The 16,361-nt window shown below is 39.8% G+C and overlaps 1 protein-coding gene across 2 annotated transcripts in view; it reads right to left on the bottom strand.

Annotated features, from left to right (window-relative positions):
• Positions 1 to 16,361, bottom strand: part of PAPPA (pappalysin 1) — a 308,026-nt gene that overhangs the window by 92,847 nt on the left and 198,818 nt on the right. The gene's annotated exons all lie outside the window — the stretch shown is intronic.

Raw genomic sequence — 16,361 nt, forward strand, 5'->3', positions numbered from 1 at the left:
AAGTTTGAAGCTTTATTTGGATGTGGCAACTGTGCCTTTATTGTGTCCATTGTATAGGCACCTCTTTTAGAAGATCAAGTGTATTAGAGGAGTACACTCAATTTGATCCTGCTATTTTTAGGATGAAACCCTTCTTCAAATATATCATGGTTCTGTAAGTGCAAGGTTATTCTTTAGCCATCTCCTAATTGCTGTTTGTGACACAAAAAAATGTGTCAGAAACTGAGATCATAAGACTCTTACAACGTGGTTCTCCCTTGAAGAGACAGAAGTCCTTTAGATTCGTATCCCTCAACTACTTCAGAAATACATGAGCTACCAGCAAAGGTTATGGCGGATTTTGTATGACCTTATTGCATTCTTTCTTGCTACAGTAGACCATAGTGGTGCTGCTATTGATGATTTACAATTCTGCAGAGTGTCCATAGTACCATGACAACCACAGGCAATTAGCAGACTTTGATATGCTCTTCTGAGCTTTGTCTGCTTTGTTTGCTGGAAAATGCTCCTCCTTTGCCTTCCCATGATTTGTTGAAAGCAGTAAGTGTTTGTCTGAAAGAAGGATTAGTAGACAAACTCAAGGTCCCCATAGTGATTAAGCAAAAAAATAATAATAATAATAATAATAATAATAATAAGTACAGCTTATTTTTAAAGTGCTCAGCTCGCTAAAGAAAAAAAAAGTGTCTTCTAAAAACTGCTTTGTTTTTCCAAAGTACTGTACTTAGATCCAGTAATACCCATAAGATTGATGGGTCTTCTGATCAATTTGATCCTGGGCCCTGTGTAACCTTAGTTGTGATGCAGCTAGATTAGTTAATAAATCTAGCATGCAAGAGAATTCTACCAGACACACTGACGCTTCCCTATCCCCTCCTCTAGGCAGTTACACTTTTATCACTAGTTGAGCAACACTGATCATCCAATTTCAAGTGGCTGGGTTGTAACATAAACACATCATACCAATATACTGATATATGTTCATAGGGTTGTGTCCTTATTCATTATTGGTGCAGTCACGTTAAGCAACTCCCTCGATGTGCCAGGAACAGCAAAACTTTGCTAGAACCTTTTTTTTTGCCAAAATTGCATATTAGTCACAACACATTCAGTGGTGCATGCGGGGGGGGGGGGGGGAGTTATGAGTACCCAGAAACGCCCCAGGAGTCTAGGCATTCTAAGCTGAAAGCTGAGGGTCCCCTCTTTCCATGGGTACAAGAATTTTAAAAATTGGCCCTTGGGAACTGGAGATATCTGACTTCAAAGCAGTGGTCCCCATCCAAGCCTGATTTAGAGTGTTTCTGAGGTTATATTCCAAAAGCTGGGACTCACCCCCTTTGATGGATATACTGGGTCACCTAAGTGTCCATCTCCGTGCTTTACTCTGTCCCTCTGGAAACCCCTTTCTGAAAATCCTGCGTTTGCCCCTGACATTCTCTGCATTCAGCTAGGATACACCAGTAGACTGTGCTGATTACTTTGATAAGTGACTTGTATATCTGTGTGCGAATGAGTCTCTGAATCTGTATACAATGTGCTACAACGTAGCAGCTGCAGCTTTTTCCAATACATGTTCCATTAAGATCTGTATACAGACTCAGACCAATTATATGTATTGGTGTAATGTCACCAATACATATAATCAGCTCAGTCTCCTGGTGCATTGGGACTACAGTACGGTGCCTTTTGGAAAATAAAACAACAAGCTCAAAATTGCGTCCTTCCAATTCTAGAGGGAAGTCTTTGGCTACTCAATAGTGCTTAAATTTTAGCAGAAGGTTAAGGTAGATTCATCCATTAATTACAACCAACAAAAGCTCAAGAGGTGAGTCATTAGTTTGTCCCATGCCCAAATACAGTATCTTCAGGGAGGACAGGTCAGATGAGAAACACTAGGTTTGAGACTATTAAAACACTAACACTTCAACAGAAAATATGAAGACCCCCAACATAACCACATACAACATTGCAACTAAGGTCATTCAAAAAATCCTGTTTTTTTAATTCAACTATTTTCCCCAAAAAATTTCAGACCCACATATATAAAATGACAAAGCCTTACACGCAAAGCATTACATGCGAAGCGTTACATGCGAAGCGCGCGATGGCTGTATTGGCTGTGTGAGGCTGCTTCACATGCATCTTATGTATAATGTCTCATTAGAAACTGCTCTTTTAAGAGCATGATTATTTTAATTACTGCCTAGAATCCAAAATACTGTATGTCTATGTGAATTTCTCATATATATATATATATATATATATATATATATATATATATATGCATAGGAATCCGCACACAATTCACTGGTTCATCCCGGTAGTGCTCACTCCAAGGCACCAGTCCACAATATAGAAATTTGAAAGGAGGGCACTCACCAATTCGCAGATAAAATGTTCTTATTTATTCAATTCATTAAAATATTGAACCTCAAACAGTCGTCAACGTTTCGGTCCGCATTTCAGACCTTCTTCAAGACTGACAGCATAGCAGCAAGAGATCATACTCCAACAGAGATCTCTTGCTGCTATGCTGTCAGTCTTGAAGAAGGTCTGAAATGCGGACCGAAACGTTGACGACTGTTTGAGGTTCAATATTTTAATGAATTGAATAAATAAGAAAATTTTATCTGCGAATTGGTGAGTGCCCTCCTTTCAAATTTATATATATATATATATATATATATATATATATATATATATATATATATATATATATATATATAGGAGGGAAATCAAGGCACACACTCGGACTTGCAGAAATAAGGACCAACACACGGGGTGTGATGCCAACGTTTCGGGGTTTATTCCGTTTTCAAGGTTAAGAACGAATACATATATATATATATGAGTGAAATTCTCACTGGAGCTTAGACCTACTGTATATTATATAGTCGGCTGCATTGGCATCCATTATTTATAAGAACTGCCATAGTATACAGTGGTTTATACACGGAAATTATCCAAGTGGTTTACACAAATGAAAGCATTTGCAGATTGTTTAGAACAGTGGATTGGACTTATATAGGGAACTGCCTTATTAAACCATGAATATAGTCTTGACAACATAATTTTATCAATATATACGAGGAACCTCTCATTATAGATATATAACCAATAATATTTTCTAACATATTTACTGTGGTTTGGATTCACAATATATTACTCAGGGGGTCGGGCGGTCGGATTTCCAAGCGCAAGCCCCCGCCAGCTGCCGGAAGGCGACGCACACACACAAGATGCATGTTCGCCATGGAGTGCCATCTTGCCAGCGGGGGCATTCTGGCGAGCCCTGGTGCTGAACGAGAGGTACTCCATCTGTATATACAGTTATTTCAGCTTTTTTAATACCACAGTGTGTTGTATAATAGAGAGGCTTTTCCATTTAAAGTGAGGCATCTATATATTCAATAGATAAAGTACAAGTTGACACAACCTGCAACACATATTACAATTTTTTTTCTACATGCGGAACCAGTGCAATAGATCAGGACAATAATTGTTACTTATGATCGAGCTTCACAAAGTGATACAATATAGAGTGATAAACAGCCAGCCAATCAGCTCCCACCTTTCATTTTTCAAATCCAGCCTGTAACATCTCAGTTAGGAGTTGATTGGCTGGCTGTTTATCACTCTCTATTGTATCACTTTGTGAAGCTTGATAGATCTGGCCCTGGATTTACCTTAATATATAACCAACTTGGCAGTTTGATTTTTCCCTATAAGATTTTTTCTAGATATTCTAATACATGCAGTTGTGACTTAGCTGGAGAGCATATACTATATTATCACACTAAATATCTATATTATAAACACAAAAAAATTATACGCAAAGAATTTGATATAAACATTTATTAAAAATGGAGATCCAGTGCTTAGAAGCACCCCCGTGAACATTTGAACAACCCCCTCACTGCGGCCCTTATTCAGATCTGATCGCAGTACAAATTTGTTCTCAAAATGGGCAAATCCATATGCACTGCAGGTGGGCCAGATGTAACATGTGCAGAGAGATTTACATTTGGGTGGGGTGTGTTGAAACTGAAATCTAAATTGCAGTGTAAAAATAATGCAGCCAGTATTTACCCTGCACAGAAACAAATTAACTCACACAAATCTAACTCTCTCTATACATGTTAAATCTGCCCCACCTGCAATGAACCTGATTTTTGAGGAAAAAATTGTACTGCGATCAGATCTGAATAAGGGTCTGTGTTTGTTCCATTCATTTATGTATGTTCCTTTTTATACTTAACATTTTTTATATATATTAAATTTCAATTTTACGTATACGTTTTCTTTGGTGCACCAAACTGTGATAAACTTTTTGTTGAATGTCCATACTGTATATGTAAGAGTTTTATCTATATACTGTAAATTAAGATATTCCGATGCTCTATGTCAAACATGTCACCCCAAAGGTTATAGAACACTCTACCTAGCCACATCTATCCTATGGAATGCAATAAAAATATTATATATCTTTGACTTTTACATAGAAATCCCCCCCCCCCCCACAAGTCCCAAATTTGTGTGTTCCAGCTTCCCCTAATGTTTAGTCGCCATGGACAGCTCTGAATATGGGAGCTGTTCCCTTATTTCTGCATAGAGACCCCACCCACATAACATAAAGATTTTTTTTCTCCTCAATCTCGTTTCATTCAAAATGTTTTTTATACAATGCAAACTCACTGGCCAATCCACAGTTGACCACAAAGCCTAGATTCCAACGTTAGTCATGTGTGAATTGTTTTGAATGAAGACGGATGGGGGGGGGGGGGGGGGGTGTAAAATAACTGAATTTAGGTAGAATATCTGAGTGAAGGTTTAATTTATCATTTTGGAACGACAAATCTGAATCAGACTAACCAGTAGTGATAGATGAAGTATTGCATTCCATGGAGTTAAATGAAATGGGATCAAATAAACATGATGAAATAAGTAGTGCCGTTGTATAGAGCCATATTTTAAACAATGGGAATGATTCCTGTCTTCTCAGTGGGAAACAGCATCGTTTTTTTAATTACATGGGAAAAACTTATGGTATGCATTGTCTTCAGCCCGGGGTTATCTCAGGACACTTCTGTTTCATCTCAAAACACTTGATTGTATTACCAAAATGAAAACACTGATTTTTCTTACTGAAATCACAAAGACTAAAATGATATGGAGCAAATTAAGTGTACGTGTATAGATTTTATGTTTAAAATGTGTTTTTCAGAATTTCAAACTAAAAAGAGAAAGGTACAGTATTATAAAGGGAGATGTTTTACGATACGTGTTAATATTATATCTTTATTAATAATATACAGCAAAGCATAATTAAACAATTCTGTATATTCTTTAAATTCATCTACGATTTTTGGATTAAAATAATTTCACTAAAGAATTTTAAATAGGTAAAACAATTAAATGTAATGAAAAGTGAATCTTTTCCATTAAAAAAAAAGACAAATAAATTTTGAGAGGAAGAAACATGAAGTTATTTACATTAAATTGTCCTTTAACAACAAGTCACAACTATGTTGAAGGCAAAATATATTTGATTTTACGATTATGCTCATATTGTATAAGATGGTTACGTCGTTTATGTATTGCACTTTGGAAATTTGGTAAAATTATTATTTTAATTTGATATTTACTGTAAAAAATGTGGTTTGTACGATTAGAAGTAGTGTCATTTCTTTTACAATGCCCAGACAATCAGTTAGTTGTTTGGTCTTTATATAAAAAAATTGGGTACTTGTGAGTTATCTGGGCTGCCGATTTTTTGATTGTATGCCTTAAGTTAAGGCATACAATCAGATGCGATGCGATGCGATATCGCATCGCATCGCATGCGATCATCGGATGCGATGACCCGATTTTTCCATAGGAATCAATGTTAAAATTGACTGAGTCCATTTTAACATGGAATTCAATGGGAAAAAGGGGTCCTTTTCATACCCCTACTATCCAAGTGGGCATGGAGTTGGATATAAACCTGTGGCGAGCGTAGCGAGCCACCGAGCCCGAAGCGTGGCGAGCGAAGCGAGCCCCGCGAGGGGACGGTATTCTGTGTCCCCTCGCGGGGCTCGCTACGCTCGCCACGCTTCGGGCTCGGTGGCTCGCTACGCTCGCCACAGGTTTATATCCAACTCCATGCCCACTTGGATAGTAGGGGTATGAAAAGGACCCCTTTTTCCCATTGAATTCCATGTTAAAATGGACTCAGTCCATTTTAACATTGATTCCTATGGAAAAATCGGGTCATCGCATCGCATCGCATCCGATGGTCGCATGCGATGCGATGCGATGTGCCCGATCCGACCCGATTTAGAAATCGGCAGCCCGGATAACTCACAAGTACCAAAAATTGTATATACTGTGGGTGAGATTTATTAGGATGAGAGATTCAGAAAGTGAGAGATTTGGGAAGAAATCTCCTGTTTTTTTTTTAAAGTGGCAATCATTTGCACAGCAAAATCAGTTTGATTTTGCAGTGTAAATGATTGCCGCTTTAAAAAAACCAGGAGATTTCTTCCCAAATCTCTCACTTTCTGAATCTCTCATCCTATTAAATCTCACCCTGTATATCTACAAAAATATCAATACAAATAAAATAAATCTAATAATAATGGTGATGGTAATAATAATAATAATAATAATAATAATAATAATAACAACAACAGTTTCTGACATGCTATCTATTCATGCCTTAATAAATTATTATTTTGGGGGAAATTTACTAAGCAAAATACAACTAAAATAGGCGTAAACGGTATTTGTATATTTAAAAACTCCCGAAGAACATATGTTAGGCATATCAGTATTTTCAGCATTTACTATGCTGAAAATACATCAATTCGTATTCATAGCACATTCGTATTTAGGAATACAAATGCATACAGCATCGAGAGAATACAAAAAGGAATCACCATTTAGATGAATGGTGATTCCTAATTTTCTAATCGGCCGTATATAATATACGGCCGGTAATTGCCGTGAAAATACGGTACTTGTGTATTAGCTATTTGCTTAGTGGGCTATTCTGCGTAGTGAAATTGCATCGCATCGCATGGCATGTTTTCGTGCCGTGCGATGTGATGCGATCTCACTAATTAATTTATTCACTGCACCCTGACTGCCGATCACATCACATCACACGCAAAATCGCATTTGATTTTGCGTGCGATGCGATTTAGCACAACACCCCCAGTGTACATGTCTATGTGATGCAATGGGATTTAGCACACCCCCACTATCTACGTCACCACGAAGCGTGGCAAGCGCAGCGAGCCCCGCAAGGGGGGCGGAACGCATCCTCCTGACCTTTTCATACCCCCACTATCCACGTTAGCGTGGAGCTGTTTTTAGAAAGTGTGGCGAGCCCCGCGAGGGGACGCGGAATACATGTAAAGTAATCCGCGTCCCCTCTCGGGGCTCACTACGCTTGCCACGCTTCAGGCTCGGTGGTAAGCTGTGCTCGCCGCACTTTATAAAATCAACGTGGATCAATGTGGATAGTGGGGGTATAAAAAGGTCGGGAGGACATGGTGACGTGGATAGTGGGTGTGTGCATGGGTGCTTTTAAAATGAAGTACCATCACAAGTGCATTGTATAAGCATGGGGCTTATACAATGAAAAATCGGCATGCAATGCAATGCGATCCGCGGGCAGGGGTGCACTAGAAATGAACTAAGGAAAATCGCGTTGCATCGCATTGCACAGCAAAATTGCATGCCGTACGTATGTAAATTGGGCGCCCTGCAAATACACAAGTACCGAAAATACTCCTGGAAACACCTGGGGCTGTAAGTATCAGTATGTATGTGGTGTGTGTGTGTTTAATCAAATTATACATTTCTAGCGTGTGTGTGTTTATTTGGCCATTAGTTCTGCTATGGAACTAAGAGTCCCAGCATGGCCATTAATGCCCCACATGCTGCGACTTGGGGTTCTCCAAGTCCCAGTATGTAGGGGAGGCTTGCAGGGACTCATAGTATCCTTATGTATCCCTCCTATTATCCCTATAGATTGTAAGCTTACGAGCAGGGCCCTCCTACCTCCATGTCTGTTTGTATCTACCCAGTCTGTTTAATCACTGTTGTTTCCAATTGTAAAACGCAACGGAATATGCTGCACTATATAAGAAACTGTAAATAAATAAATACATAAATAATAGTTTCACAGCAGAACCCAAGAGTTAATTCTTATTTTTACTCCATTGCCATCAGCCCAGTGCCCACGGCCCAGGGGCACCGAGGACAGCACTGGGATTCAGCACGGGCAGGGTAAATCGTGGAGGGGAGGACCCGTTAATTGGGAAGCCAAAATAGGTCAGGAAGATGGAATTTGGGCAGGAAAGAGCATTCTATGAGAACCCAAGGTTTGGGAGAGTGGGGCTCAAACCAGTCTCTAGCCTGACTATGGGGGTTATTCTAGTTCATTCTTTCTGACAAAATCCTTCTTAGATGGACAAAACCATGTGCACTGCGGGTGGGGCAGATGTAACTTGTGCAGAGAGAATTAGATTTGGGTAAATTATTCACCCAAATCTAATTCTCTCTGCACATGTTACATCTGCCCCCCTGCAGTGCACATGGTTTTATCCATGTAAGAAGGATTTTGTCAGAAAGAATGAACTAGAATAAACCCCTATATCTGGGTAAGCAACGCTGCCGCAGGTCTTGGAAAGGCTAATGGTCTTCCTAGATAAGTGGGGTCTAGTTCCCTTCCAAATATATTTTGAGAACAAATTGTTAAATTTAGAGATAAGAGGTTTTGGAGGGTTTCTAGGATTAGCTCGAAAGAGGTTCAATAGTTTGGGCAATAGTACCATCTTAGAGGCCACAATGCTACCTAGCCACTCTTTAATAAGCTTCTCAAAGGAGTTAATTAATGACTTAAATTTGCTATCAAATACATTACTGTCTCTGGTCACCTGCACCCCCAAATATTTAATAGACTGGTTTTGCCAGGCATATTGGTATCTGTCTTTCAGTACTGTACCTACCTCTGGGGGGATGTTTAATGAGAGGGCCTCCGTTTTGGATGTGTTTAATCTATAGAAGGAGATGTTAGAATATTCCTCTAGAACAGTAAAAGCAAAAAACAGTAAAAGCAAGAGCAAAAAGACAGATTTTGTGAGGTACCCCACCCAAAACAGGCCCATGAATTCTGATAGGTGAGGGAAGACTTGTTCACCTTCTCTCTAGCTCAGTGGTTCCCAAACTGTGTGCCGTGGCACCCTGGGGTGCCTTGGGTGACTTTCAGGGGTGCCCTTGGTTGATGGTCCAGGACCAATTCAAGTTATTTATGTCCAATATAATAGTCAAATTATGGACAAACAGAAGGGAATACTGTCCGTTACCACATAACTGACCCTAAGGATGAGATATAAATACAATTTATCTAACTTAATATTTGTTTCTGACTTTCTTAATGAGAAACCTTTAGCCTAGGGGTGCCGCAAAAATATTTCTGATGCTTCGGGGTGCTGTGATTCAAAAAAGTTTGGGAACCCCTGCTCTAGCTAATAAAAGGAGACTAAATAGAGACCTGTTAAGGGGATCTGCTTTATGGGCAGCCTCCAATCTAGTCATCTCCTGTTCCACTAAGAGGAAATCATGTGTGCGGGCCTTCTTTAATCTGGCTGCGGCCTGTATAGCGGAGCCGCAGAAAACCGCCTTAAGGGAACACCAATGATTAAATACACTAGTGTCTTGGTTAGAGGAGAGATACAAGGAGAGGGAGTCACGAATGGATTGACAAGTTTCAATGTGAGCTAAAGCGTAGTTGCCCAGTCTCCAAGGGCCCGGGGCAACTCTATGGGAACCCAAATCCCAAGAAAGCAACAGGGGGGAGAGGTCGGACCAGGTCATAGGTTATATAGTGACGCTGAGCAGTGACGCTAAAGTCCATTTGCCAGTCAACGCAAGGTCAATCCTAGAGTACAACTGATGGGGGTGGGAGAAGAAGATGAAGTCCCGATCTGCAGGATGTTTAGCTCGCCAGGCGTCATGAAGGTCATATTCACCTAGGATTTCCCAGGGGAATAGTCAGCTACGGGCGGGTACCCGTGCCTATAGGAATGCGATATTTCAACTGTAGGATTGCGGACCATGTTAAAATCCACGAGGACCAAAAACGCACCTTCAGCATGTCTCTGCACTAGTGCGCATAGTTTCCTGCAGAAGGACAACTGTCTAGTGTTAGGGGCATAGCAGGACACCAGCATGACATCAGTGTTGTCTAAAGTGCCAACCAATATAATATATCTCGCCTCCAGGTCAGAGTGTTGAGAGGTAACTGTGAAGGAGCAATGGGCAGAAACCAAAATAGCCACCACACCATTTTCTATTTATTAATTATTTATATGATCTTTTCTTGTTTACACTGCAGCCTGCACAGATCTGACTGATCCGACTGCCAACTCATATTTGTATTAACCGGCTATATATACCGCCATCAAATATGAAGACTCCACACGACATTGATAAATACGAATCTCAAAAATACGACACCTTTGTAAATAATACTCCGGAATACGAATTTGTAAATGAAATACTCCACCGAAAAAAATTGTATTCAAAATAAGAATATGACATACCACATTCGTATTCTTAGTAAATTTTGCCCTTTGTGTTATAAACTTAGAGTGTGAAACTTTCCTATAGAGAGGGATAGACAGTTGTTAGTTATAAAGCCAGATATTCTGGGTGAGATTTAATAGGATGAGAGTTTCAGAAAGTGAGAGATTTGGTGAGAAATCTCCAGTTTTTTTAAAGCGGCAATCATTTACACGGCACAATCAGTTTGATTTTGCCGTGTAAATGATTGCCACTTTAAAAAAACTGGAGATTTCTTACCAAATCTCTCACTTTTTGAAACTCTCATCCTAGTAAATCTCACCCTCTATGTCTAATTGTTTTTAACTAGAATCAATAAGGTCACAGTAGAAACATCCAAACAATTAAGTGACATTTGCAACAACAAAAAAAATCAATTATCTATAAAACAAAATTTTTAACTGCAACCTTTAAAAAAAAAAAACTTTTTTACAATTGTTTTCATCTTCAGAATAATTAACCAATGTAAAAACAAATATATTGTTATGGCAAACACCTTGTTTGTTCTGCACAAGAAAACACATGTCCCTGTTTCAGAAACATAAATGAACAGCTGGGCTACAGATGTCAATTTCATTGTTTTCAACCATTTTGCTGCACTCTACACTGCTTGTGAGGTCACCAATGGACAGAAATGAACAACAGGACCATCTGGCCTCGAAGGTGTTTATTTCATTACAACAATCACGGAACAGTCAACATTCATGTAACACATAACCATGGTTCAGAGATTAATCTGGGGTGGGGTGAGAGGAGGTTTTATACATTTTAGAAGGTAAACCTCTGCTGATTTTTTATGGCAAAGAGAACAGAATATTAATATTTAATATGTGACACAGACAGAAGGGAAATCCAGCACATACGGTCAATATGTAAAGTCTCTAACAAGATGAAAGGCGGGAGCCACTGAGGACAGGAAATGGGGCATATCATATTAATCGGTATAGAAATACATAGCTCGTGAGGTCCCTGGGACATCTGGGAAGGTCTGGTATAAAGCTGCAATGGGCACATTCATTTTTATGTTTTAAAGATGAGTTGTGATGTCATAAAAACATGACCCGGTCTTCCAAATATGAACTGAGTTGTGTCTATACAGTACATTAGGACTGTATGACAAGCAAAGTGCTCTCAACATCACAAGCAGAACTCCAAATATACAATGAAGACATCAATTGTTTTAATACAATTAATGTTAACAACTTAAGGCAACATTATTAGTATTTTGTATGGTGTTAGTGTGTGTCCAAATGTCCTAATGAACATGCTGCAGTACTTCATTAGTCATGTAATTAGGGTGGCCAATCCTGGCATCGGGATCGGCAGGATCCTGGGATTTAGCCCCAAAATGTCCGGAATTTCGGGATTAGAATGCGCATGCGCAGTCTAATGCCAGGCAGCATCTGAGCACCCGCTGTTCCCGTCCAGGCGTGCTGCCTGCGCAGCATGATTCGTCATAGGTCACGCTGCACAGGCCGCAGTGCTACACCACCAGCGCCAGAACTCGCTCACCGCCTGGCTTCCCCCATCCACACGCATCATACCCGCTGCCTGACTGCACTGCTACCACCTGCCCCCTACGCCGCTCCTAAGAAGTAAGTGATGGTGGCGCCGGAACCCGCTAGCCGCCAGGCCTCCCCCAGCTGCACGCATAGTGCCCTGCCGCCTGCCTCCGCCCGCTGCCCCCTGCTCCCCAAAAGTGAGTCAGTGTGGGGCACATGTGCAATATTTTTAGGGATGCCAATCCCGGGATCCCCGGGATTGAGCATTTTTCAATTCCGATTCCGGGGATTGAAAAAATGCCCCGGGATTGGCATTCCTACATGTAATATCATGAATGTGCCATTGTAACTAAAACATTGTGAGATGAAGGTTCTATGCAAACAGATAATTCAAGCATGAGATGACGTTCACATAATTCTTACCATTACTGGCACAATATTTTGAAGGATAATTCCATCTTTTAAAAAAAATATGTAAATATGTAAAAAAAAAGGCAAAATACTGTGTGTGTGTGTGTGTGTGTGTTGTGTCTATATTATGCCTTTGTAAATCCCAACTGTTGTTACCCAAATGCTAACCCGCTAGAGGAACTGGAAGTAAAGAATATTGGTAGATCACACCTGTGAGGCAAATGGAGTAATATATGCATTTCTACACTCTAAATACACATAAGAGACGCAGATACAGTAAGTAAACCCTAATTATATCCTTGGTCAAACACAATTAAAGCCATGACCATCTCAAAAACTATAGGATTTGCTAGACAAATGTGTAGACGTATGAACCACAAAATACAGTAGATAGCACAGGTATACAGTAAGTCAGTCCAAACCTTGAATACATGTAAGAGGAAGGAGGGTGATCCAGGGAGCAGTAGGTCAAATTCAGGGTCACGGGTTCTAATCACAAACCAGGCTGAGCCAGAATACAGATGATGACTAAGATAAGAGTGAAACTCTAGTGCGTGAATGCTGTACCCAATGAGGTTTGTCTGTAACAAGTGACTATTTGAATTAGATGGCACCAATGAAAATAAGGTCAGCCACCAGATGATTTAAATAATGTGCGAGAGCAATACAGTACTCAGAATTAAGTGAGAGAGATGCAATCAAAACCAACATTTGTAATGAGCACCAAAAACATCTACACATGCAGTTGATTTCAGTTCAGGAACCCTTTAACCTGGGTTTCTTAGAAACCAATTGATAAAAAACTCTATCTTGGGCATCAGAAGCCTTTGGAAAGAACGCCTGCTATTTTACCGGTCCATATTCTTCCCATTGGACCAGTCAGTGAAGTTGACATTGCATCTCTTTGGAGTCATGGTCTTTTTGACTATTTGTTAAGTATGTCCATCAATGACCACAAAAACAGGTACAGGTTGAGTATCCCGTATCCGAGTATCCGTTATCCGAATTATTCCGAAAACCATACATTCCAGAAAGTAAAAAAAAAAAAAAATTTTTTTTGCTAAAAACTCACTGGGGACATTTGTAACATCACTACTGGTGACATGATATGTAACTGGCACTATATATGTGCAAGAAAATGATTGCTTGGCATTCAAATTCAATATCTGAGATAGTACACAAATTTTGTTTCATGTTTTGAAACCTTGTTTTTTGAACAAATAAAATATATTTGTGTGTATTTTATGTGGTAATAAAATATATTTGATATATTTGTGTGTATTTTATGTGTTTATACAGCATACATGCAAGATACTTCAAAATACATAATTGAAATATTAAAATATTCCGAAATACGGAATAATCCGTTATCCAAAATTCTCCTGGTCCCGAGCATTTTGGATACGGGATACTCAACCTGTATTAAAAAAAAACACTTCTTGAAAGTGTGAGCTGGTTTTAGTAGAGATTAATTAAATGCTTTGTTATTCTTAATGATTTTGAAAGATCAAGCTGAAAAGCCACCAGATTCAATTTCGTAATAAGTGAGCACAGACCACAGTTATTGGAATTTAAATGAAGTCTGACAAAGTCAGGTATTGTTCTAAAACAGCTATATGAATTCTCTGTCTTTGAATTTACTATTTCGTTGACCACTATTTCTAAATAATTTAGAAAAATACAGTGACAAGGAGGTTTTTTTTCATTGAGTGAACAATCTTTCCAATCTCATGATGGCCTGGTATAATGATGTGGGAAAACTATGCAAGCTTGGGATGCATCCCCAAAAAATAGTAAAACAGAGGATACCTGGGGGAAGAATTACATAAATTTGTATAATTTATTTGGCCCACAGATGTCCTTTACATTTGTTAAGAAGTTCACACATGAAAATATTGTTTAAATCCACAAATTGATCTTCCGATCAAACTCCCAAATTGTGTTCTTTTATCTGAAACATTATTACCGTAAATTCTGTATGGGTTTAGAAAATGGTACCTTGGACAGTGAAATAAGCTAGTTAACTACCACATAAGAACAAAAAAAAACAAGAGTAGAGAATTAATTTAATCTCACTGGGGGTATTTGCAGATCTGGGATAATGTGAAGAAACTGTAACCGCAGCCTGTTTGCAAGAAACTGCCAAATAATATCGATACTAGGAGTAAAGAAATTAAGGAAATGATGGCACACTGTAATGGTTAAGAGCAGCATGTACTCATAAAGCCTTTATTAGGTTCAGTAACTTCTTCCAAAGACTACTCAATATTGCATATGTTTCTCAAATCATGGATATCCCTAAAGATGACCGTGAAATATAAAACAAGAGTGTATGCAGTGACCCAACTCACACAATCTGCTCTCCAAAAAAATTCTGAGTAAGGAATTTGGAATCCGAAATACAGAAACAGAACTGTCCAAAGACTTAGCAGAAAGGCTTTTTTTGAGAGCCACAATAATATCCACAACCAGTGGCGTAACAATAGCCCTGCAGACCCCTCGGTCGCAGGGAGGCGCTGGGTAAGTGTGGGCGCCGGGGGTCTGTGGGGCTATCGATGCGCTGCACTGCAACCAGGGCTGGGGCCAACCCTTCTGCTTGCCACCACAGCTGCTGGGACCCGCATATCTACTTGTCTGCAGTCCTGGCTCTCCTCCTGGCAGGCTTCTGTTAATAAAAGGTAGCCCACACAAAATGGCCGCCCCCATACAGCCAACACTTTTTGAGGATGCTAGAGGAGGTGGTGGCCTCCTTTAGCATCTTCAAAACAGTCTGCTGTTAGGGGCAGACATTTTGTGAGGGTCACATAAGCAGGAACCAGCTAGGAGGAAAGCCGCAGACAAGCAGATGGGTAAGCAGCGGGGTAAGGCCGGGTTGGGGGGTGGAGGTGGGCTTTATTTTATGGGGGACAGGCTTTATCTTACAGGGGGGTGGGCTTTATTTTACAGGGGGCTGCCAAAATCTGCGGGGGGGGGGGGGGCGCTCAATTTATCACAACATTCTCTGATGGTCTGTTTTCTACAAAGGCTTCTACAAGAGACTTTTTCATGTAGCTGAAGAGAATGTTAACTATAGAGTAAATACTGTACACAGCTAGAATAACTTCCCTCATATCATTTCCTGACTTGTTGAGGCACAGGTTTTACAGTCACCATCTTCAATACCGTAAAGAAGTGAAACATGATCCGCAGGATCGACATACTGTACAACAAACCCAAAATAATAAAATGAATACGCCACAGCTAATTATATGAAACTATCTGAGGATGCAGCCTGCAGTAGAAAGGTGATTAGGACAAATGTGTGTTGATCAAATCTAGAGGAATTAGGAAAGTGCTGCAGCAGGTAAACCAACGTGCAGCTATGCAGGAGTAAGCTATTCAGCATGATAAAACGTTAGTGTGATCGGACAGCTTATAAACTTAAGTATTATGTAAAGCTCAAAACATGAAATGACTCAACGCAGTGGCGTAAGTTAGTCCCAGTTGCCCAGAGGCAAGATAAATATTGGTGTCCCCCCTTCCCGCACACACCATCTTATATAAATATAAATGTGTGCATGCGTGTGTGTGTGTATATGTTTAAAATAAAGAAAGTATGACATGTCTATGGTCCTGCTAAGAGGGTGAGTCAGACAAAGTTGCGATGTCAATGGCTTTCAATTAACCGATTCAAATTAACAGGGGAAGAGAGGTGCCCCTTTGAGAGCAGGAGCCCGGTGGCAGATGACTCCATTGCCTCCCAGAGTTATGCCTCTAGACTCAAGCACCAAAAAAGCAATGTAGAAGTCACATGCACAGGAAGGTGAAGGCAGCAATAAGATAAAGTGCCGGTCA

The sequence above is a fragment of the Crinia signifera genome, chromosome 9 (assembly GCF_055691185.1).
Source record: "Crinia signifera chromosome 9, ASM5569118v1, whole genome shotgun sequence".
Taxonomy (NCBI): Eukaryota; Metazoa; Chordata; class Amphibia; order Anura; family Myobatrachidae; genus Crinia; species Crinia signifera.